Below are 25,510 nucleotides of genomic sequence, written 5' to 3'. Positions count from 1 at the left end.
TCATCATAGACATTTCATCAGTTCAGCTGAAATGGCTTATAGCATCAAAATCTGAAAGACTGCAATACCGTTCCATTTCCAGCAGCTTTGCAAGTCTTGATGTAAAACTGTACCACACTGTAAGAAAGAGCGTTGACTTTTAGAGTCAATAATCTAGTCAAGCTAGACTCCTGACACGAAGCTTCCTGGTTTATGAATAATGCATACCATACCTACATTTTGAGCTCATTTTTCAGGGTGAAGTTTTGTTCCAGAGAGAACGTACAGAATTGCCAGTCTTTCCTAAGGTAAGATTCTCTCACTGCAGAGCAAAACTTCAAACTACAAACCAAATATTTATTCTTACCCACCCCCCAAAAGCAATGACATTACTACTACCATAAAGCAATTGTTTATCTGAAGGAGGAAGAAGAAATTGGATGACTCCACTAAATTGGAGGGCTACATATCAACCAACAGGATTCCATTCTCCTCTTCTTAGGCACAGTTGGGGTGGACACTGGTCTATTATGTATAATGGCATGGTTCCAGTTTGCTTAGCAGTGTCTGTTGCTATGGCTTTATTGTTAAAATAGTGGCCAGACAGTTACCATAGAAAGCTGAAGCTGAAAAATTAGCATACCCATTCTTGCAATATATAATCATGTGTGTAAAAAAAGGAGGTTTGCTGCAGGAATGTGGCATGACTCAGAACATAAAATTATAGGATCCTTCACGCAACTTGGGATTGCTCAGAATCAAAGGCGCTAATAAAACAAACAACATTGTGAGGATTATATGGACAAGAAAAAAAGCTGGTAGAAATATTTGTTCACTAAATGTACATGCTTGCATGAGTAGGAATCCCTTCTTCTCAAAGTCACAGGAATCATGAAAAGATCTCATCTTTAGAAATTCAATTTGGCATCCCTACCATAAACAAATAATGGAAAAATTCCCAGAGGTCATGACTTCATACTCTCCTTGCTTTGCTATGTTTTCTTTACTCAGATGGTTAACTAAACACTGAAAATATATTGCTGGGCATTTTGAAGGTGTTTGGCTTTGGTCATCTTCAACATCCCAGTTTATAGTAACCACAGCACAGTAGAAGTGGGGGCAGGGGGGATCTTATGTACCTAAAGTAGTTGCTGCCGATGCCCAAAAATGTAATCTGATTCATATTATCATTTTAAAAGAAATAAAGTTACAAATAAAGAAACAGAAGAAGAAAGTAAGAGAGCCACTATTGTAGCATGATGAATTTATGTTAGCAGGACATGAATTTTTCAAATTATTTTAAATGCTTCATTATAGAAAAGCTCTCGGGATGGCATTTCAAAGTATCCTTTTGATATTTATAAACATTTGAAAACATGAAGTAGAACTGAACAGAATATGTACCGAGAGTGACTTATAAAAACTTTATTGACTGCTATCCCCGCTATATGAATTACAAAAATAGGTTAAAAAATTAGAAATGATATTCATTATCCCATTTCAAAAGAGAAATCTGAAAAGGCAAGTGCCAACACTATTCTTGGAAACCACAACAAGACAGAATCAATGCAAAAGCAGAGAAATTATCTGAAAATTATACAATTCGGCTAGGAAGGAACTAGCTAAGATCTTCAAGAGTAAAGAAAGCTCATCAAATATCAAAGTCAGAATCCTCTTGGTCATCACAAACTATGATGTTGGAGATGACCAAAACTTTTAAAATACCTAGCAATTTGGGGTAATGAAAAGAAAAATACCAATGGGGGTAGGAGGTTGACCGGAGCCCCTGGTTGTACAATGGGTTAAACCCTTATGCCGGCAGGACTGATGACTTGAAGGTTGGGTTGCTGACCTAAAGGTTGCCAGTTCGAATCCAACCCGGGGAGGGAGCGGATGAGCTCCCTTTATCAGCTCCAGCTCCATGCAGGAACATGAGAGAAGCCTCCTACAAGGATAGTAAAAACATCAAAACATCCAGGCATCCCCTGAGCAATGTCCTTGCAGATGGCCAATTCTCTCACACCAGAAGTGACTTCCAGTTTCTCAAGTCGCTCCTGACACAGAAAAAAAACTATTATGTGGTGGTGATATTAAACCATGAAATATGGTCATTAAAATAAGTTATAAAAATGACCACAACACACTGTGTCATTGTCAATTTACACTGAAAATATATTCATGTCCACTCAGGAGTAAGATCATGAATTCAGTGGAACATATTTAGGTTCCATCTACAGTGCCATATAAATTAGTTTGAAACTGCATTATATGCAGTGTAGACTCTGTTTAACTGCATTGTACTGCATTATATAAGTCTACACTGGCTATATAATGCAGGTTAAAACTGCATTATATGGCGGTGTAAATGGAATAGCAGTTGAAGGATACTAGGATTATTATATCCCCCTCTTTTCTAATAACAATGTGGTATGGTTTTGTTTAGAGAAACCATCCTGGGGATAGAAAGAGGGTTGAAAAATAATATTTCTGCATTGAAAATGCTTTTTTGTATTTAAGAAACTTGTTTTCAGTATAAGAGACCTGTTTTATGCATAGAGTGTGTAATTTTTTATGTAAAAAAAACCCCCACATGCCTTTTTTCACAGAATAAAGGCCAAACTATGACATGTTTTCAAAAACTGAAGTTTTGTACATATTTCTTACAGCAAGGAGAAAAATGGTACAATTGTTCATTCTTGCTTACAAGAACAAAATTTGCAAAAAATATTATGAGAGTGTCTCCATACTTCCTACTGGTCTTTGCACAAGTCAGATCTTTCACAGTTTTGTTCAGGCTGTTGAATTAACAACCTGTTTTTGCAATATAGAGTATGACTGCAATGGTTCTTTGCATCAGCTAGCCTTCTCTTGAAAGTATGCTCCAAGATACACAGGAGGTGAAGATATCAAACACCTTTATTGTTCAGAATACATGAGTCATGTCCTACAGCTCATATATATAGGGCTTTACCCAGGGCCGTAGCCAGAAAAAAATTTCGGGAGGGGTTTTGAAAATTTCGGAGGGGGGGGTTGAACCCCTGACCCACCCGCCCCCCGGGTTCAGACCTGTCAATATCTTCTTGAGATAGTGCCTGGAGGGACTCTTAATGTTTTACGTCTCATAGACTTAGCATGGGGATTTGGTTAACCAGTTAAAATTCATGAGTAAACCAGGTTTTTTTTTAACCTGAAAATTTTCAGGGGGGGTTGAACCCCTAACACCCCCCCCCTCGCTACAGGCCTGGCTTTACCTACAGTGTCATAAATCACAGAAATCCTCTGATGCCTACCCTTTCATACATATCAGAGCAATTGATCTTTATGGCCAGGCCATGTCACCATCCAATAAGTGTCTTGCCTGTTAAATTATTTCAGGTAATCTGCTTCCACTTGGGACAGCATCACATTGTCACTGGGAAACCTCCTAGGATGCTTTCAGAACACTTCCTTGACGGAGCTAGAGAGATCCCATCAAATGACACATAACTATTTCCAGTGGGGCTCCATACAGGGGCCGGGCTGTGGTGCAGCTGGCTAGTAACCAGCTGCTATAAATCACTACTGACCGAGAGGTCATGAGTTCGAAGCCCGGGTCGGGTTAAGCCTCCGACCATTAATAGCCCCGGCTTGCTGTTGACCTATGCAGCCCCAAAAGAAAGTTGCAACTGTCAATTAGGGAAATTTAGGGACACTTTATGCGGGAGGCTAATTTACAACACCATAAAACTGCCAGCAAAACACGAGGAAAGGAATGAGGAAGTACAGCCACTACTGGACTGTGAAGCAACAGCTCCCCCTGTGGCCGGAAACGTGAAGCTGGAAAAATGTTAAAAATGCCTCTGAGTCTGTCTAATGTATGTTGTTTGTCTGTTGGCATTGAATGTTTGCCATATATGTGTTCATTGTAATCCGCCCTGAGTCCCCTTCGGGGTGAGAAGGGTGGAATATAAATACTGTAAATAAATAAATACAGGAAGCATCCTGGCAGCATCCTAAGACTTTCCCAGAGAACTCAGGAAACTTCCCATGTTCTCATTATATAGAATGGGGACAGCCGGGTGGGAAGTCAGGAGGCAATGCTTCCCCTTGTGGAATGGGGAAGGGGGAAATGTGGGTGATGTGGGGCATGAGACAACAGATTCACATGCTGCCCACCGGATTTGCCTCTGCTCAACAACTGCACCCACTCAAAACCTCACAACCTCTGAGGATGCCTGCCATAGATGTGGGCGAAACATCAGGAAAGAATGCTTCTGTAACATGGTCACACAGCCCGGAAAACACACAACAACCCAATATCCCCACTGTTCCCCAGCTTTAAGGCCTCAATGTGATGAGGTCCTTGATCTTCTACAAAGTCTCATTGGTGAAGTGGAATATCAAGCTGAGCTTATTTTTTAATAGGGGAGCAATATGTATGTGCATTTGTGTGTGTGTGTGTGTGTGTGTGTGTGTGTGTGTGTGAGAGAGAGAGAGAGAGAGAGAGAGAGAAAGTGTTGCTATATTCGAAATCTCCTTTCCTTCTTCTAAATTACAACAGACAGTCTTGTTAAAAACAAAAGCACAGATTTTTTAAAAAAAAATGGATTTTCATTTTAAAGACAGGGATTAAAAAATAGAGACACTGTGCAGTGTACTTTCAATCCAAATATAGCATTTGCCAACCATTTTCTACTCAGTATAACCATAGATAATTTCTGCATTCCAGTGGTATCTGTCTTCTACTGAAACGTTTCAATTCAGCTGTCCCATGTGATTATGAGCAATGTGAAACAAAAGTGTTTTTCAAAAGGACGTTTAATATAAACATTTTTATTCCTTTTTTTTAAAAGAAAAAAGTGGCATGGTTCCACACAAAAATAGCACTTAGAGAACAAAATATATTCCTACGTTCACACACACACATAATTTTCCCCCTGATTATGGTGAGGTATAGAAACTGAGCACAATATACTGCTTTATGGCAATTTACACTGGGTGTCTCTATACATCAGTTGAGAACAAGGGTCATGGATTCATTGGGGCCTACTCCCTGATTAATTGAGGGTCCCCCCAAGGCCATACCTACCCAATACTCACACATAAAGAAAGAGATGCAGAGATCAGAAATCCATGAAAACCTTTAGGTACTTAAGGTGGTGTGAGATCAGTGGGCTTCTCTGTGTTGTGGGTTTAATTTACAATTTTCACTTGTGCTCCATCAGTATATTAGTAAATAAGTGAAAATGTTTACAAAAAGTCAATAATTTTCCATGAACTCCAGTAAACAACTGACTCCTAAAACTTCCCACTGACTTATTTTTCATGCACTCTGTCTCTGTTTCCAGCCAAGTCAAGAAATATCTGACTGTGTTATTTAGCATCACAAGGAGGAAAATCTCTAAAACAGTAAATAAATAAATAAATAAATAAATAAATAAATAAATAAATAAATAAATAAACGGATAAATAAAGCACAGAAACATACCCAATCCCTAGCAAGAAAAATGTTAACAATAATAAATTGGTACACCCCAGGTCTGTGCCTGAGGCTGCCATTTCATTCTGCCTAAGGCTAGGGCTGGATCTGAGTAAGTATAATCAAGTTTCTATCTCCCACTGAAATCTGAAATTGTTTGTTCTTGGGTTCTTTCAGTTATACCATTTTTTCCTAATTTCCTATTTCTTTTGTTTCCTTGAAAGGAAACTTAGCCCCCACAACTGCAGAATATTCCTGTGATTTCTGCCATGGAGAATCAGAACAAAACAAAAACAGCCTAGTGTTATAGAAGAGGATTAATTGTTAATTGTTCATTAAAAGGTCATTAGTTTTTTGTAACTATTCTTAGCTTTATAAATATACAATTTAACGGCAGCTGTGGCATTTTAAATGAAGCCAGACTGCGTAAAGGACTTGTTATCTGAGGGCCTCCACAAAACAGTGACATCTATTTTCCAATTTCAGTCCATTATATATTAAAGATTTTGAAGAAAAGCATTCAGTTTCTTCCCCATACATATTCAACAGTTCTGTCCTGTACTTTATCATTGTACTGCTCATTTGCCTTTTCAGAGCTCATAAACACATTCCACTTCTTCTTGAAGCATTTCTTAATTGCAATATTTTAAGCAGACAGCACTGGTGTAGTAACTAGTGAGTCAAAAGGGTGTTTGGGACCATCTGTGAGACCCCATAAGATGTCAAGGCAAAAAATAGTAGTAGAAAGGGGATGTCCACCGACAAGGTACTTCTAGGAATGGGATTGCTCATGCCAACACTAGTAGCTTTTTAGAAAAAATGATAATAGAGCAACAAGAAAAAAATTGGTAATGTCTTGGTTTATAGGCCTGTTTCTGGAGTCATTTGGGGCACTGATTCAGAAAATTGCATTGGATCTAATTTCATGTTTTAAATTTTTATATCGTATTTTAATAGTTTTTTAATTGATTGTATGTACTGTTTTTGATTTATAACTATGTTGTAGGCATTGAATTTTGCCAATTGTTGTAAGCTGCCCTGAGTCCCTTCAGATGAGGAGGCCGGGGTATAAATGCTGGAAATAAAATAATAAATAAATAAACAGCATCAGCTCTAGTTTGTTAGATATGCTTACCATAGTTTTCAATGGGCAAGCAGATGATAAATGCTGCATGGCATGTGTTCTATATCTCAAAAACTAAAGCTGATAGGGGAAAATGGGTGCCATTTTTCAATCCACAGGTCAAATATAACTAGAAACAGGGTTAACATTTGAGGCACCAAAATGTGTGTTGGCTAGTGTAATGCTACTGTGAATTAATATTAACCCTATAGACAATGCACATACTCCAGCCATCCCATTTGGGATTGTTTGCGTAAATTTAGATACCTGTGAGGTGTGTTTGTTCCTAGCATGAGCATTTCCAGGAGACATAACAAATTGCAAAGGTTCTCCTCATGTTCACTGAGAAAAAAAAAGTCTTCCCACAATGAGATCCTCAGTTGAAAAAAGACTAACCATAGTGACATATTGTGATATTCTTATTTGGAGAGGGGGAAATTATTTGTGCAAACATGTTTTTCTTTGCCTAGAAAAAATGTACAAAATAGTGTGTTTGTGCGCAAAATTCACTGTCTTCTTTGCAACCCTATTGCAAATGTAACAAAGTGTAAAAAAGAAAAGGAAATATAGTACTAAAAATGAGCGATACATCTTGTAATCTTACCCAGCAGGAGAAGGGTTGAGGCTGTCTTTTGAAAATATTTGTTGCTGCATGCAAGGATGAAGTAAACAAAGATTCACCCTTCAAGCATTTCCCTGAGCTGGGTGTATCTAGCTTTGGCTTTCACAAAATGCAGTGTGGCGTGTGTTGTATTTTCATTGAATGCAAGTTGAAGGACGGGCCTCTGGACAAGTGGGATTTGGGCCAATGTTCTATTTCTTTAAATATTGTTGCTGAGTGTAAGGGGAGTACATATAGATCATCCTTCCCTCTCTCTCTTTTTCCTGTTCTTTTTCAGAACCTTTGCCTAAGGCTACGCCTCATACAATTGGCAGGTAGGTACATGTTAAAGGAGATGAATGTGGCAGAGTATATCAAGCCATGCCGTTAAAAATGATTGAAGGGTTATTTCATGGGAAGCTAATGCTTGGAGTGTGAACGATGACGTAGTGCATTCTGTTTGAATGTGGAATGTCACTGTATGATAAGACTAAGGGTGGGGAGAGAGACTGAGAAAGAGAGAGTGAGAGAAGATAAAATTTCCTGTTGGGCTCACAACATTTTTTTCTGACGTTAAGGTTGGAAATATTTGTTAATTATGCTGCTTTTCCTTGCCACTTTAAGCCAGCATTTGAAAATGACCAGCTCTCCCAGAGGAACTATAGAAAGACAACCACAAAAACAAGCAGAGAGAGGTGGGGGAACTAAACTGGGATACCCAGATTAGTTCTCGGTGTATTCAAAGAGGCTGTATAAAACCATGAAAATAAATCAATCAACCATTAAAGATAGACTAAACTTCTAAGATGTTTTTCATGGTCATATGTACCATTATGGGTGGTCTGGTAACAGTCAGAAGGGGGGCTAGTTAATTACTAAAATAGCATTTACTTGGTGGGATTTCTTTGCATGCTGTCAAATGTGTTTATGTTTTTAGTGTCTTTTTAGACTAAATCATATAGCAGAGTACGTCTTAAGTACAGATATGGGTAACTTGGGTAACCACCTTACATATGTATATATTCAACATAAAAGGAACAACTGATGAAAAAGAACACCACAGAAGTATAAATCTGTCTATCCAGTCCGTAATGATCTGTTTCTTTTACACATCAAGCATCCCCTTTCATTTTCAGTTTTGCAAGATTAAAACTTCCTGTAAAGATGGCACAGGGAAGAGGTTTGCATTCAAACTTTCATGAAGGTGACAACTTTGCTTTTAGATGATTTCCACTTCAATGCACATAATGTATCCTGCAAGCTTCTGATATACCCACCTTAGTTTCTCACCAAAATCTCTATCCAGCTCCTGTGTACACTCAGGGCCAATCTGATATATCAGATTTCCCAACACTAACCACCTCATACAAGGCCAATTTTGGCAGCATACACTGGCTCTATCCTATATCACCCACGGAGCCCACTGGCTCCTATCAAATGACACCAGTGCAGCTCCATGGGTGTTGAAGTCACTGGGAAAGAGTAAAATTCCTGCTTATATATATATAAAATCAATTTTCTCAATATTTTACTTAACATACCTAATCATATTCGCTTCTACGTATTAGTTATGAAAAATTACACTTTCAACTTAGCTTAATTTTTTTTAATTATTGTAAACTACCTTAAATCCTTTCTATGAAGAAAGTTGGGATATAAATTCAATAAATAAATATCTGCCCTCATTCTTGGTATAGCTATGGTAACATAATCAGTATAGGTGTGCAAAATGGCAGAAATCTGTTCTGTTTTCATTCTGTTTTCATTTCGAATTTTGGGTGTGTCCCCCCTCCCCCAATTCTCTTTTTGGGAAGAGTCTTCCCAAAATTGAAATGGAACTATGAATCTGAACAGCCCCCCTCCTAATCTCCTGGAATCTTCCCAAAAACAGAAGGGGGTGGGCCAAAATCCAAAACGAAAACAGATTGGTTTTCTGCCATTTTGCACACGCCTAATAGCTAGACCATTCTCTAATTTTACCTTCACGCTCCATCAAACACTGAATGGCTATTTGAAGGACAGTGAAGTCAGTCATGGGCTGAGTGACATGACAGCCATAGTGAAACTTTGCATACCTTACTCCTGTGCTGTTCACCTCCATGTAGGATCTCAACTAATGTTCTCTACTGGCTGTTGTATCTCTGCAATCAAAAGTTCTAATACCATTGTAGCCCCTCTTGAATATGAATGTTTACAAATGCAGATTTGGAGAAAAAATACATTACCACAGCAATTTCTCAAAATATTCTCTTTCATATTATGAAGTGTGCTTACAAAGAAGTCAGAGAGCCAAACAATAAAAAGAGAGTTTCCTTGTTGCTGCTTAAGTCCTTTCTTTAGCATGACATAAAGTGACCCCTTGAATATGCATGCTTCCCACACAAAATGCAAATAATAAACAGGACCATTTGTTGATAACTTCAGTCATATGATAATGAAACAAGTGTTACTATCTATCAAAGAAAATGTTGAAATCACGAGTGATATTTGCATGTTTGAATGGTTTAAAACACCTTCTGTGGCTGCTTATTAAAATTTCAATATCCAACATTTTACTTGAATACCCTAAAGCAGTGGTTCCCAACCTTTGGGCATCCAGGTGCTTTGGACTTCCTAACGGCTGGTAAACTGACTGGAAGTTGAAGTCCAAAACACTTGGAGGCCCAAAGATTGGGAGCCACTGCCCTAGGGACACCAAATTGTCTGATCTTAAAACCTAAGCAAGGTTAGCCCTGGATGGGACACTATTAACATATATCTGGTGCCGTAGGTTATATTTTGGAGGAAACTACTGGCAAAATCGCTTCTGCTTATTGCTTGCTTAAGAAAATCCCATGAAATTCATGGAGTCATCATCAGCTGGCAGGCAAGTTGAAGCCCATGCACACATACACAGACCAGTTTAATTACTTGAGATGTATAGATAACTAATTTGTGCAGATATTTATTCCAGATTATTTAGATTTCTTAAAGCAAAGTATAAAGAACTGCAAGAAAAAACGTTTCATAAAGGCTTGTTAAAACCTCCAGCTGGGGCATCCCTGGGCTGTTACTGGCATCTTAATTAAAACAAAATGAGAGCTGAAGTTAGTTATTGCTTGGTGAAGCTGGAGGAGGTATTCAATACATTTATAAGGCATCAAGAAAAACTAGGGGGTATTAGAATTTTTAAAAAATCATTTTTGGTGAATCTAGTTGTTCCCTACTCTTAATGAGATGGAGATTTTGTGGGTATGACAGATATTTCTTCAGAGGTCTGTAAAAGGTTTCCTATTCTTTATAGAAGTTTAGAAAATGATTGGGGGGGGGGGGAGGTGACACGCCATTTCAGGATAGTCCTACATTGGCTTTGTCACTGGGAAGTCAGGTGGATTCAGTAGCATGGAGAAACTTTTTGCTGGCTGTAGCAATTTCCAAGTAGGAATCTAGCCATGGTGAGTCACACTCTGGTAACCTCGAAACTGGATGAATCTAATGTGTTATATGTTTGGCTGTCCTTCAGCATGACTCAATAGGAGCCCCCGGTGGCGTTGTGTGTTGAAGCCTTGTGAATTGAAGGTTGGGTTGCTGACCTGAAGGCTGCCAGGTTTGAATCCAATCCAGGGAGAGTGCGGATGAGCTCCCTCTATCAGCTCCAGCTCCATGTGGGGACATGAGAGAAGCCTCCCACAAGGATGGTAAAAATATCAAAACACCCCTTTCCTACCAGCACCGGCGGGCTCCTTGCTTCCTGCCTGCCATGTTTCTCTGGCAGCCTCTGCCTGCCAGAGAAGAAGACACTGCTCCACCCGGTAAGCGAGTGAGCCAGCCAGGCTCCTTTTTTTGCCGCCACTCCAGCCAGCCACACCAGGAAACGTGGAGGACTCGCAAGAGGGGGGTGGGACTGCCTCTTCCAGGCTCCTCTGCTGCCTCCCACCCTCACTCCCTCGCCACCCTCCCTCCCTCCCTTGCCTGTTTGCTTACCAGGCAGAGCGGTGTCTTCTTCCCTGGATGGAGGAGCAGAGGCAGCCAGAGCAACATGACAGGCAGGAAGCTAGGGGCCAGCTGGTGCTGGTAGGAAAGGCTTCACTCTCCCCAGGGCTTGCAAGGGGGAGAAAAGCCACTTAACTATTAAAAGCAGCAATGGGATATATAAATAAATAAATGCTTTCCTGCTAAACAGTGAGTCTGTGATAAGTAAACCACGAAGTAGCAGGGGAACACTGTATTTGCTTTTAAAGCCCTCAATAACTTGGAATCCCATATGAACCTGTCCTTGTTTTTTGATTTTCTACCAAGACTTTTCTCCAGTTATCACCTTTATCAAAAACATGTTTAAGATCAAGAAGACACGAAGGCAGTACTGTGCTTGTTTGCACAGTACATACATACATACATACATACATAGGTTTCAATCTGTGTTAGTAGATCGGCATGGATTCTACATGGACAATTTATTCCAGTACCAATTCAAAGTGTTGAACTCTGGATTAGCCACAGAATGGTTCTTACCATCAGCCCCCCAGGTCACTATGGGGAAGAAAGGACTCCTAACCATCCAGCAGTGCCAAACCTGCTTCAGCACCATCAGATGGCCAGCCTTACCATCCACCTTCTGTTCTCATTGTAGCAGCAGCCACTGAACATGATATAGCTAGAGGTCATCACTCAGTGCCTGAGTAATATAAACTAGGGCACTAGAGCAACATAGGAGAGGCGAGGAGACAAAGGGGGAATTTCCACTTCCTTTCCCTCATTCCTTTTCTGATCACCCTTGTACACACTATGGCATTATAGGATTATAGCAACATCATTCCAGGTGAAGAATGATTTCCTCTAGACATTTCATGTCCGGTTGCCACCACTATGACAAGAAAGGTAAGCGCCAACCTGTGTCCTCAGGTCACTATAGGATGGCTGTGTAAACAAACTGATTGTTTACATCAGGGGTCCCCAAACTAAGGCCCGGAGGCCGGATGCGGCCCTCCGAGGTCATTTACCTGGCCCCCACCCTCAGTTTTATAATATAATATATTGTATATACATATAATATTGATAATAATATTATAATGTAATACAATATAACACTAATAATAATACCATATAATAATATTATATTCTATATTACATATAATATTACTAATAATATTACAGTATAGTGGTGTAGTTCAATATAGTAATATATAATGCTAATATTGTGCTATGCTAATAATATAATATATTGTATGTACATATAATTTGTAAGCCACTCTGAGTCCCCTTTGGGGTGAAAAGGGTGTGATACAAATGTAGTAAATAAATGCAGTAAATAAATAAATAAATAATAAATACATTTTAGACTTAGGCTCGCCCAAAGTCTGAAATGACTTGAAGGCACACAACAACAACAACAACAACAACAACAACCCTAATTAACTTGACTATCTCATTGGTCAGAAGCAGGACCACACTTCCCATTGAAATTCTGATAAATGTATGTTGGTTAAAATTGTTTTTATTTTTAAATATTGTATTGTTTTTTCGTTGTTGTTGTTGTTGTTATTGTTGTTGTTGTTTTTGCACTACAAATAAGCCATATGCAGTGTGCATCGTAATTTGTTTGTATTTTTTTTTCAAATGATAATCCGGCCCCTCGACAGTCTGAAGGATTGTGGACCGGCCCACGGCTTAAAAAGTTTGAGGACCCCTGGTTTACATGGACCCAGTGTCCAGGTTTGTGCCTAAAACTCTAGAACATACTACAACTCTTGTTAATACAGTTCAAGGATGCATTAAGTGGCCTTGGCCCATATTAACCTGAATCAACTCCATATCATATATTATACATCCATCAGGAGCTGATTCCCCACAACCCTTGGGATAAAATGTCTGCCCCTTCGGCTCCCACTTCAAAGCAAAGTCATTAAAAACACAGTGTTCTATTTGCTATTATAAACATCACAGAAGAGGACCTGCTTAGAATATGGATACTGGCCAGTCACAGCTCTCAGAATGCTATGTGTGGGTGATAGAGAGGAATATAAAAGAAGAAATCTAGCTATCAGCTGAAGGGAGCAGAATGAGGGTTGGGCTGAGTTTTTTTGGAAAAGTGAGTTGAGACCTGGCAAGAGGAGCTGGTGGAGGATTGCCTGAGGGAATGCTCCAAGAAAGTTTAAAGTAAATGTATGCTATTATATTGAAAAAAGTAAGGCATGATATTTTGCTTGATATTTTGAAATAGACTTTTACTTAATAAATTGTTATTTAGCTTGAATGTCAACCCATTGAGGATTTTGAAGAGAAACTAGCCATACAGTTATAAAGTGAAAGCCACAACAAAACCTATTTACTAGGTAGTTCAATGTTGCAGATGCATTAGGGCCTGAAAATAAACCCAAGATATTGTCTAAAAGCAAAGAAAATGTTTTAAAATACATTTAAATATTCTTTAAAAACTACTAAAAGCAGTCTAAAACACAAACATAGAATCCAGCTTAATGCTCCGGAATCCTGAGAGTTTTAGCTTAGTGAGGCACAAGCACCTTTTGGCAGAGAAGGCTAAAGACTTTGTAAAACTATACCTCCCATGATTCCATTGAGTCATATGAGCTAAAGTGATGTCCAACTGCATTAATTCTACAGTTTAGATGCACCCAGGGCCTCCCCTGAAGGTCTCACATTTCTGGCAAGCTCATATGAGAGAAGGCAGTATTTCAGATATCCTAGCCTCCAAGTTATTTAGGGCTTTATAGGTCACCTTGAATTGAGCACAGAAGGAAATTACCTAGATGATTACTAAACAAGACTTGTCTTCCATAAAGGAGACCCATAAAGGAGAACCAGGCTTGTGGACAAAATATGTGCATTCCTAAAATCCGCAGTAGGGAAAATTTTGTACATTGCATTTTTTTTCCTTGACATGGAAATTAGAGTTGTACAAGGAATTCATTTATCCCGTTTCCTTCATTTCTTTCATGCCTTTTGTTTCTTCAGGAGTACAGAATAGGAAAGTCCCTCATACTACAGAAATCAGTTTGACACGAAAGCAAAGCAGGAATGCTTTTCAGCATTACAGAGAAGAGGCTCTCAACTGCAGGTCTTGGCAGGCGCGGGCACTCCTGCACGCCACACACACACACTCTTTGGAAAGAGTGTGTTTGTGTGCAGCATCCAGGCTCAGAGCACCCACTCCTGCCAGGGCCTGCAGCCGAGCACCTCTTCCTCTAGAGTAAGAAGCATTCGGCTGCAGCACCTGGTAGGCATGGGCAATCTGGGCCAGCACACCACACACACTCTCTTTCCAAGGAGAGAGCGTGTGTAGTGTGCAGGAGCACCCACACCTGCCAGGGCCTGCAGCTGAGCACCTCCACTGGAGTATAAACAGCAGGTAAGAGGAAGCTTCCTAAAAATGCGCACTGGGAAGGGAAGCCTGGATGGGGAGCCCCTCCCCAATAATGGGTGATAGAAAACTGATTTTTTGGCACCAGAGAGCAAAAACAGATATCTGCCCTCCCAAAAAATGGACTGAGGGCCCCACCAAAAGCCAAGACAAGAAATGGGTCAGGATTTACCCCAAATGTACAACCCTAATGGAAATATGGGGGCCCCTGGTGGCACAGTGCGTTAAAGCGCTGAGCTGCCTAACTTGCGGACCAAAAGGTGCCAGGTTCAAATCCCGGGGGCGGAATGAGCACCCGCTGTTAGCCCCAGCTCCTGCCAACCTAGCAGTTCAAAAACATGCAAATGTGAGTAGATCAATAGGTACCGCTCCGGTGGGAAGGTAATGGTGCTCCATGCAGTCATGCCAGCCACATGACCTTGGAGGTATCTACGGACAACGCCGGCTCTTCGGCTTAGAAATGGAGATGAGCACCAACCCCCAGAGTTGGTCACGATTGGACTTAACGTCATGGGAAAACCTTTACCTTTACCTTAATGGAAATACAGTAATAGGAAGATCTTTATTGATTGAAATATTCCATTTCACAGATCTGATAAAAACCTCACATCTCTTCAAAAGTTGAGACACTACTGTTAAAGTTAGAATACTACCACAAAGAATAATGTTTTTACTAAAAATATGAAAGCTAAATGCAGAAAAAGAAAACAATATGTATTTTAGAATCTCATTATATCATGCAAATTATATTTAAAAGACAAGATTCCTTATTTGGGACATTATCACATGAGACTTTTCATTCACTAAAATAGCATTGTTTTCAAAAGTGCTATGCAATCAGAAGGTTTCTCTTCTCTCACACATCTATGGAATCTTTCCAACATTGCAGCCTACAACCTTATCACAAACAGCATTTGGCACTGCCCACCCAGTGCCACTCTTTTCCAAGTTTGGTGCGCATACAGACATCCCCCCTTCCCCCAGATAAATATAAATTATAACTAGTTTATGTTTAAAAAGACAACACCTTCCCCTTGTGATTCAGGATAAACTTGATTAATCACTGGTAAATGAAAGTGAGCAGCTAAAGTGGCGATTACTCTGTCAGTGATTAATCAAGTTTGGACTAGCAACAAGGACAGACAGAATAATGGAATACATGTTATTTTAACTTTTACATTTCTCTGTGGAGCGAGAGAAAATGAAAGCGGAACTCCAGAACTGGTCTATTCCACTGGAAAAGGAGGCATGTGAGCAAAGTTTCCCCTCTCAATTTCCCCGACAAGCACCAGAAATGCTATTTGCCTATGTATTTTTTTCATAGAAGAAACAAAATTAAATGGAAGTTTCCACCCCTTCTTTTTCTACCCAACCACTAGTAAGCACCGTTAACCCACAGCATCTTTATGACTACCCAAAATAGGCAGAATGACAACATTAGCAAAGTATGTGGTTCTTAGCCACCTTGAGTTCCCATGTGGAGAAAGTTGGGTATAAATAAAGTAAACAAATAAAATAATATAGCACATCATGACATTATGCCATTGTAGTGAAGAGAGATTCGAATGGGATTGGAAAAGGAAGGAAAAGACTGAGCCACTGACCACTCAAATTCAGCAAAAAAGAAAAAAAGCAATTTAACTATTACACAGGAAATCATAGCACAACAGAAGCAGTAATGGGTATTTTTATGTTAACTAAAAGAAACAACTTTCCAAATAATGTTCCATAGGAAAAATAACCCAAGGACAATGATGTCATGTGATAAACACCAATTAAAGGCAGTATTATCCTGATGCAATTGTGGTTTACATGCCTTGCGATAAGGCGTTTAGTGAAGCCATATTAAATTTATGATATAGACAACTAGAACTGAAAAAAATAATTAATTTGAATTTCACTTTGAGTGTTCAGACTCAAAATAAAAATATTTATAGCTGGCAAAAAATCACAGCTGGAGTCAGAAGTATGCTGAGAAATGAAAAGTGGTATAGAAGTGAAAAGAACACAGCAGCATTGAAATTCAAGATGAATATGCACAAGATTGGAAAGATACATCCTTCAGATGTGTGCTTATCTAAAATTATCCTGTGCTGAGTCTAATATGAGATCTCCAAAATCTGTGTATTTACGAATTCCTCCATATGCACATTATTTTTCATCCCTACTCTCTGTCCTCTGAATGAGAAATATTATGAAAAACATAGGCTAAAAAAAGTCATGATCAAAGTTGCTCATCTAATAGGAAAGGATTTTTTTATCTTTCTTTTAAATGACAACAGCTTGGAAGATCTTGCTGTTGTCACTTGATTGTGATTTGTATGTGCCATTCTAAAGCGATTATCAACCAGACATCTGCTTGGAGTAATTTATTGGGTGACAGAGAAGTGTTGCAATATGTAGTGTTGTGCAAACCTTGGATTTCAGAAAGAATGTGCAAATATTTAATTCAATTTTCCAATAAATGAAAGCAAAGCTGTTACATTGCACTTACAGCAAGGGATAGCCTCACTCCTTTTTGTGGATTTAATTATAACTATTTTGGTTACTTTTAAAGTTATAGGTAATGTGTTATTGTTTCACCTATATATGTACTTAAGCGTGTTTTCCACCACAGGCCAATTCCTCGTGGCATTTCGATGTGGTGCTGAGTTAACAAAAGGTAATTTGGTATGTTATAAAAATAAGCCTATTTTTAAAATGTAACTATAAATGCACAACAACTTTGGGGATACTGGGAAAACTTTTTAAAAGTCACTTTTCCTAGCTCTGATATGTTTTTTTCTAGAGGAATTCCTAGTGCTTTTTTCCCCCATCCACTAGGGCCTTTCCAGAGAGGCCCAAAATTCATCCATAGTAAACAGGGAATTCCCAGTTTATTCCAAGTTAATTTGATACCTGGAAAGATCTGGACCTTAATGGAAGGTACGGATCTTTCCAGGTGTAGGCTCTGTGGGGATTGACTCCTCGGACCATTTCCGCAATCTGAGGAGTCAATCGTATTGTGATCCCTGTTCTTCAGGCTATAAGAGCCCAAACTAGCAGGATGGCACCCTCCCCCTCCCCTCCCAGCTCCGCACTTACCCCAAAAATGTATGTGAAGGGCCTGGCTACATGCTCAAGCCTGTCAGGACCCAGGCTACAGAGCACCAATAACCATGCGCAGAGGCCAGAATCTATCTAATATCTTTATTAAAGGAATATATAAAGTCAGTAAAAACAAGTATAGAATATAGTTCAGGAGTAGACCTTTCAGGAGAGGTCAAATATAGTCCAGAAAAACAATGTCCAATATGTGATATTAAGGTCCAAAGTTATAATCCACTTCACCGAAACACACACTATTTGGCAAGCAATAGTGTGGGGAACTGTCCATAGTCTTTGAGGCTTAAGGTAAATCCGAAGGAAACTGGGAAACAAGGCTTGAATCTGAGAAGCAAGGCCATGGTTTAAAACGCAAGGCAAGGCAAGAATTGAGACTTGGCAAGAACAAACTTGAAGCAAGGCAAACATGAATCAAGAACTGAGTCCATAGAAGTCCATGGTACAAGGCTGGGCTGGAAACTTGATCCGGGATCTGGGAACTGGAGTACGAAGTCTACACACGATCTCACTCCTCCAGCCGACGAAATGACTCCGCAAGGATTCCTTTGCGGCCAAACACCTATATAGGATCTTGTTTTCCCGCCAAAGAACACTTTCTCTGGGAAACAAGAAACGAAACCTATACTGTGTCCAGATGCAGGACTCCTTAAACTTTCCCAAGGGAAACAGACTTAATCATCTAATTGTCTGGCAGCTATCCTGGCGCTCCGGCGAGTCGCCTCCCGAGCGCTTCTATCTTGATTATAATAAAGCCGGCGAGAAAATGGGGGAGATTTCTGCTCAAGGCTTGTTTGGCTGACTTCTTGTGGGCAAACATCTTGCAGCTGCAAGGGCTCCAAATCCGACAGAAACGGTGGGAAACCCAAGTTTTCCTCTTCATCTGTCACAACAGTACTAGGAACGGGACTACATGGCCCATGAGTCATCACAAAGCCCCACCAGTGAAAGCTCCTGATACATGAAAATGATGTGTCAGGAGGTTGGTGAACCAACAGCAGTGGTTAAGTAATAGATGCTGACCTAATTAGGCACCTGTGGTTTGAAGTTGCTCACATAAATATCACAGCAATTCTCTCCCAGTGCATTTACACTGTAGCATTAATGCAGTTCAGGCAACAAGATCTTGTAAAACTACAACTCCTATGATTCCATAACCTTGAGACAATCTGAATTAATGCTACAGTTTAGATGAAGTCTGAGAGAAAGAGTATGTGCAAAGTTATTTTCCTAATAGGAAATTAATGCATAAACCTTAACTAAAGGGGCTGTTCTCAAATCAAGTCAAATGAAAAGCATTCCATCTCACATGCTTACACAGAATAAGAAACATTTATTCTGACCTACTTCTAGATGGGAGGTGGATGCAGAACAGAGTGGAGTGCAAGCCCTGGCATCACAACTGGAAAGGCAAGAGGAAGCTAGCTAAGTAGATACACACACACACACACACACACACACACACACACACACAGGGAGTTTATGCATGTTGCAGCAGAAAATCAATGAAATATTACAAGTTGTAGCAAGTTCTTACTTTACTAGGAAAATTAAAAGATTTATATCTAATTCTTTCCTCTTACTTGAAGCTAACCCCTCCCCCCCACAAAAACCCCTAGAGAATGTGCATCTCATTTTTCATCTAAAGATGAGCACCCCAAAAATGAGGACTTATAAACATCAATGTTGTGAGAATGCAGGCAAGATCAACACTGCCATATAATCCAGATTATGAAAACAAATAATGCAGATTATCTGCTTTGAACTAGATTATAGAAGTCTGCTGCTGCTGCTCAGTCGTTTAGTCATCTCCAACTCTTTGTGACCTCATGGACCAGTCCACGCCAGAGCTCCCTGTCAGCCGTCACTGCCCCCATATAGAAGTCTACACTGCTATATAATCTAGTTCAAAACAGATAATCTGGATTTTATATAGCAGTGTATAAGGGGGTTTAGTTTTAAGGGAAGGGTCTATATTGTCACTTTGGAAACAAATGTAGCCACTGGAATTGGCAAAGCATGTCAACTGGAATCCAATTGTGGTATTTTATGTTGTGTTGCAGGATGCTAGCCCAGAGAGAAACACATCCCAGCACAATCAATAACACATTATATACAATGGCACACATTCTACAACCTGAAGTACAGGCTCTGTTCAATTAATATCGTCTGGTTAAAAAAAGCAGGGTAAATTGTGTTAACCTAAAACAAAACAAAAATCTATCTTGTGATGATATCTATATTGAGTCAACTCAAAGATGCAAAATACATCACATTCAAATGTTCACTAGTTTCTTCATCAAGTAAAAATTGTGAAATAACTTGGATGGGAAGGAAACTGGCACTGCTAGAGTCATGAGGTCTACATTTTTTGCTTCATAAAATATTATCATCTGGACTGTTAAATGATATGCTGAAGTAGCATTTTATTTACCCTCAGCCTGCTGCTTTCCTGACTTTTATTACTCCAAGTCAGGCCAAAAGAATAAAGGCCTTATCATCAAATAACCTCTCAAGATAGTGCAGGTCTAGTTGTCTGCCTAATAGAGAAAAATTAAAAAGCGATTGTATAAGCCTTTAGCAAACCCACAGTTTCTGTGCTTGGGCCCAAGGATCTGACTGTCTGTATTTAAAGCTGTTTAAGAAATATCTGTTTTCTCTGGCTTATCTGGTTCAATAGCAGCTTTGTTGTTTCTTTTATTGACAGGGAGGAAAACACCTTGGGACATGTTATGTGAAAGCTGCTGTAAAATAACAGTTTGCATTTGCACTGCATTACTTACCTGTGTGAAGGGATCGATGGCACTTGCATTTTGCTCTGTTACTCTACCAAAGGAACAGTTGAGTGTCTTCCTTTACTATCCCTCCTTTGCAGCAAATCAATGTGTATTTGTAATATTTATCGTCTTCTTAATGTTGAGTCAAAATCTTTAGGTCTGTAGAGTTTCCCTTCACTTCACCCTGCCAAGCGAAAACTCGCTGATTTTGCTATACTGAGAAGTGATAACATGAATTGACACTTAAATTACCTCAAAATGATTCAATTTTTCCCTTTCTTCTTGAACTTTAAGGGTGGGGAATCGGCAGTCTTCCAAGACAACACATCCAAAGCTGGGAGCTGAAATCCAAAAACATCTGGAGAACTTTTTTGCAAAAGGAATGCACCCCCATTGTATTCACAGGACAAGTTTTTTAAAAGAGCGGTTAGCAAGTACAGGCATGGAAAGGTTGACAACTCTTAACACTTCTGCCACATTTTTTTCTCACCTGTAAACATGGACCTTGTGCAAAAGACTATTTATTTCAAAACTGACAATTATTTCTGATCACTTCAACTTTGAAAACAAAAAAAGGTCTCCCCTGGATCTAAAACAACTAGAAGGTACAAGGAGTCTTTCAAAGTAAAACCAGGCATGTGAACCTTCACACCAGGTTTCTAGGTGGAACATACAAAGCACCCAGATGTCTGGAAGCTGACCATCTCTGTTTTTCCCTAATCAATAAACAGCAAACTGCAGCTATAGCTCAGGTCCAAAGAACAAGCTACATTTTAGAGAGGCAATGAAAGATTACAGTTTTATTTCTGAAAGAAGTTGCAAGAATAACTACTTTCAGAAGTGAGAAAAAGTATAATATATAAATTACCAATATGTTCTCTGATCTTCCACCAGAAGCATTATTGCAACTGGGCTTACCTACAAGTAAGAAGCAGATATTGGCTGCATAGGTGTGACAGTTTCTCAAGTCGCTCCTGATATGAAAAAAGGTGTGTTAATACAGTATGGGACTTTGTAGGTGTGGCTTCCCTAGCTTTAGGGAAGGGAAAATACAAATAAGTAGTCCCTCTCCATCTTTTAATACCAAAAATTCACGAATACAAAAAAGAGCAAAGTTGGTGGATTCTGAGATTTCTAGTACATTTTCCAAACTTTCATAACGGGAGAGTGATTTGGTCACCCATTTAATAGATTAGAGCAGAGTTTCTCAAACTGTGCACCCTGAGATGTTTTGGACTTCAGCTCCCACAGTTCCTAACAGCTGAGAAGCTGGCTGGGCTTTCTGGGAGCTGAAGTCCAAAACAACTGGAGGAACCCAGTTTGAGAAACATTGGATTAGAGCAACCCTGGTGGATCATATCAATGTCAAAACTTACATTCTCTTTTTAGCAGTTGCTAACCAGATGTCTTCCTGGAGGTCTACAAGTTAACAGAAAGGCAACAGCCCTCTCCTTTTCTTGTCCCAATCAGAGATAGCCCTGTCATTAAGAAGACTGAGGCAGCAACAGTATTGAAGAAAAGAGAGGAGCAATAAGAGGTACAAAGACTATGGCCCTCATCACATGAGGGGAAACGGGGGAATGAGCTAGCCTACTTGGTGAATCTGTGAATCTCTCATTGGCCCCAGTGCTACCTACAGAATACAAAAAGCCTGTGTTCTGGACACAGCATCCTAGGATGCTTCTGTCACAGTTCATCTACAGAGCCCTCCTGGAAGTGAATGTGAGGCATGTGATGGGCATCATGGGACTAAGTAGATGAAGTGTGCTGCAAGTGTCCTAAGATGCTTGCAAACAGGGCTGTAGCCAAGGGGGGGGGGGGTAGGGTTTTTAAAAAACCTGGTTTACTCATGAATTTTAACTGATTAACCAAATCTGATTAACTGATTAATCAAATCTCTATGAGTGTCCACTGAAGTTTATCTGTCTTGAGTGTCCACTAAAGTTTATCAATGGAGCTTGATTTCTAAATTATTTTGTGTCATGGAACTACTCTTCATGATTCACTAAAAAAAAAGTTTCAACCCCCCCCCCCCCCAGCTATGGCCCTGCTTGTAAAAGCCAGGGTGATGAAGTCCTATGTCACACAGTCCACTCCATATCTGTCATGTGAACCTGTTGCCTGTTGCCAGAAGCAGAAATGATGAAAATGCCCAAAACATATTTTTCTTACTCAAAAATGTGTAAATAATAATAATTAATGAATAAAATACACACAAAATGTATAAAGTAGAAAAAGGTGCATTGGAAATGCACCAAAAGGTCTGCATGAGAAGGGCAGGGGAACCAAATTCTTGCAAACTCTAAGGACCTCATCACATGGATAAGGTCCAGCACCATGATTCGCCAGCCTCCGTGGCGAATCATGGTGGCAGCAGGGCTGCAGTGGGGCAATCTCAGTGCCCCGGCCACCAGCTGATGTTTCCCCACCCCATGTGGGGAAGAGTTCCTGCTCCGTCGGAGCCCCATTGTTCTTTATGGAACATGAGGCAGCTTCTATATTGGTGGAGCCCCACCATGCTGACACCCCAGTTTGCTCACAGAGTCCCACTGGAAGTTGTCCAGTGTCGTTTGATAGGCAGTGTGGGGCTCCATGGATGAACCAGGGCAGAAGCGCTGTAGGACGTTTCAGCTGGCCTGTGTCAAAAGGCTTATGTAGCAAAAAACAATAGAACAGGCAGATGGGATTGAGAGGCACACAGGAAAAAAAGAGCCTTCATTCCATATGGACAAGGCAATTCAGGTCGCAAGCCTCTTTCAACCTTAGATTCAGTATTGCAACCTCTTTTGCAAAGCCATTTGCAGTGTTGCATAGAGGTTCATTTTTGAAGAGGGAACGTCTTAGATCCCATAAGATATGCTCTGCCTCAAGTAGCTCTATGGATTCTGGCCCAGTTTTTACTGCTTGATTTTTAGTGTTTCCCACAACCAGTTGAAAGGATTTCCCTAAAACAAAGTTTAATGTTTCAAGCATCATTTAATTTTGTGATAATCAAGAGAAAGAAAATTCTGCAGAGTTTTCAGTTTCCTATTTTGATGAAATTATTACTTATTATGAAAAAGCATAAATTGAACAGGAGAGCTGCCCATGTGCTTTATGAATAGTACTGTTATCACATCAACACAGAAAGAAGAATATAAAAGGTCATGAAATGTAGTAGGGAAAAGTATATGTCATCTTTATGTACCCTACCTTTTGTGTCTTGAGATTCTTTTTTAGTTAAATTAACCTTACTGTATTTCCAGTGGATTTGTATTAGGAGACTAGAATTTGTTAGAGGCCTTAGATACCACAGCCTACTATCCTCTCTTGGATAACTTGAAATGAATTTAAGTAAGAAAAGTAGTAATAAATATGCACAATTTCAAATGAAATTCCATCATGAAAAAGGTGAAAATTGAATAGCCTGGCAGGCATTGTTTTGCCTTAAAACGTTCTGCTTTATTGCAATCTATCAATTGATCTTAATTTTAGTAAACAGACACACAGGTGGATTGTGTGGCATTGCAGATAATTATTTCAGAGAATCTCTCTCTCTCTCTCTCTCTCTCTCTCTCTCTCTACACACACACATATGCACACATGAGTGTGCGCACACACACACACATATATAACACATATTTTCCTAACAGGTTAGACTTGATTTTTAAAAAATTAATGGCACAACTGCCAGCCATTAAATGCAGCCAGATCAAGTGAGGTGCATTTAGTCTGTGAACCAAATTGAGTTTGGGGTCAGTAATACTAAAATAAATGCTCAGCAGTAAAAAAAAAAAAAAAAAAGGGGGGGGGAGAAAAGAAAAGAAAAGAAAGAAGCCTTCTTCACTGGATGAAGCATTGCACTCGGTCTGTGATCTCGGGTTAACTATAGACATTATCATTTCTGGCCAATTGCCCATTTTTAAACAGGAGCAGAAAACTCATGCAAGTTTTCCCCTGTACTTTTCTTCACAGGAGATGTTGACACTGGCATCTCAGTAATATCACTGAATTAATAGCATATAATACAGACAGGCCTGAAATCCTATACATCATGATGATTGGCTATGGTGTCATATCCACCATTGTAATACAATTCTCCCAATAAAGTTTAAATTTTCAGATCATTAGGAGGAATTATGCGTAATGTGATAAAAACAGATAGAATTGACAGGAGAGTCAGGATAGAGAGGAAAATACTTCTGTAGATAATACATGTTTAAATTACTAAATATCTTATCATAGGATGCAGTTGTGTTCCCTGTTGTTGGTGGCTTTGAAAGAAAAAGTCAACAAATGTTTGGATGATAGATCCTTCAGTAGTCATTAACCATGATAGCTAAATAGAACATCCAATTTCAAAGGCAGTGGACCTCAGCACTAGTTGCTGGCCAGCAAACAACATCAGCAGCCTTCAGGATGCTTCTCAGAATGATCTGGATGGCCTCTGTGAAAAACTGGATGCTGATTGAAATTGCACTTTTGGGTCTAATCTAGCAGGCTTCTTCATTTTTTAAAAGTGCCATTGTACAATAATGACGCATAAATGTAACTAAGAAAGCCAGTTATCTTCATCTTCTTAGGCTGCACTTCTTCCTGCTTATTATGTTGAGTCATACCTGTCAGACTGTCTGATGAGGACTTTGTACAGACTAGCAAAATACTTGCAGCATAAGCTTCTATCTGGCTTAATAAAACACTGTGCAAGTGGGCAGAAAGATGAAGCTATTTAAAGCAGAGCTCATCAAGTTAAGGCTGGTATCCTATTACGTTCATATACCAGCATGAATCTGACATGTCATTACTAAGGAGCTAGTGCTCTCACACAGAAATTCTAAAAACTCTAACTTTGAGATGTTGCAACTTCTAAACAAGGAAGCCATTCATGGCAGCTGAAGAGTTGGGAGGTCCAATGGGGAAGTGTCTAGCTATGTTCCTATAGTTAGATACACAATGAAGACATATCCTTCAGAACCTGGTGAAGATTATCTTGTAGTTCTGGAAAACCACGACTTCACATTATATTAAGCTGTAGGCACCTAACTAGATACAATAGAGTCTCACTTACCCAACATAAATGGGCCAGCAGAACATTGGATAAGTGAAAATGTTGGATGATACAGAGGGATTAAGA

General features: G+C 39.5%; 1 long non-coding RNA gene across 1 annotated transcript; it reads left to right on the top strand.

Moving 5' to 3' along the window:
* Positions 1–6,065: 6,065 nt before the first annotated feature.
* On the top strand, positions 6,066–24,168 carry LOC103278996 (uncharacterized). Its single transcript, XR_506467.3, has 4 exons — positions 6,066–7,496; positions 17,136–17,180; positions 20,328–20,460; positions 20,692–24,168. It is a non-coding gene; the product is annotated as an uncharacterized LOC103278996 (long non-coding RNA).
* Positions 24,169–25,510: the final 1,342 nt, after the last annotated feature.

The sequence above is a fragment of the Anolis carolinensis genome, chromosome 5, assembly GCF_035594765.1.
Source record: "Anolis carolinensis isolate JA03-04 chromosome 5, rAnoCar3.1.pri, whole genome shotgun sequence".
In the NCBI taxonomy this organism is placed as follows: Eukaryota; Metazoa; Chordata; class Lepidosauria; order Squamata; family Dactyloidae; genus Anolis; species Anolis carolinensis.
Note: the sequence above shows the minus strand (reverse complement) of the source record. Positions and strands in the feature narration are given on the sequence as shown.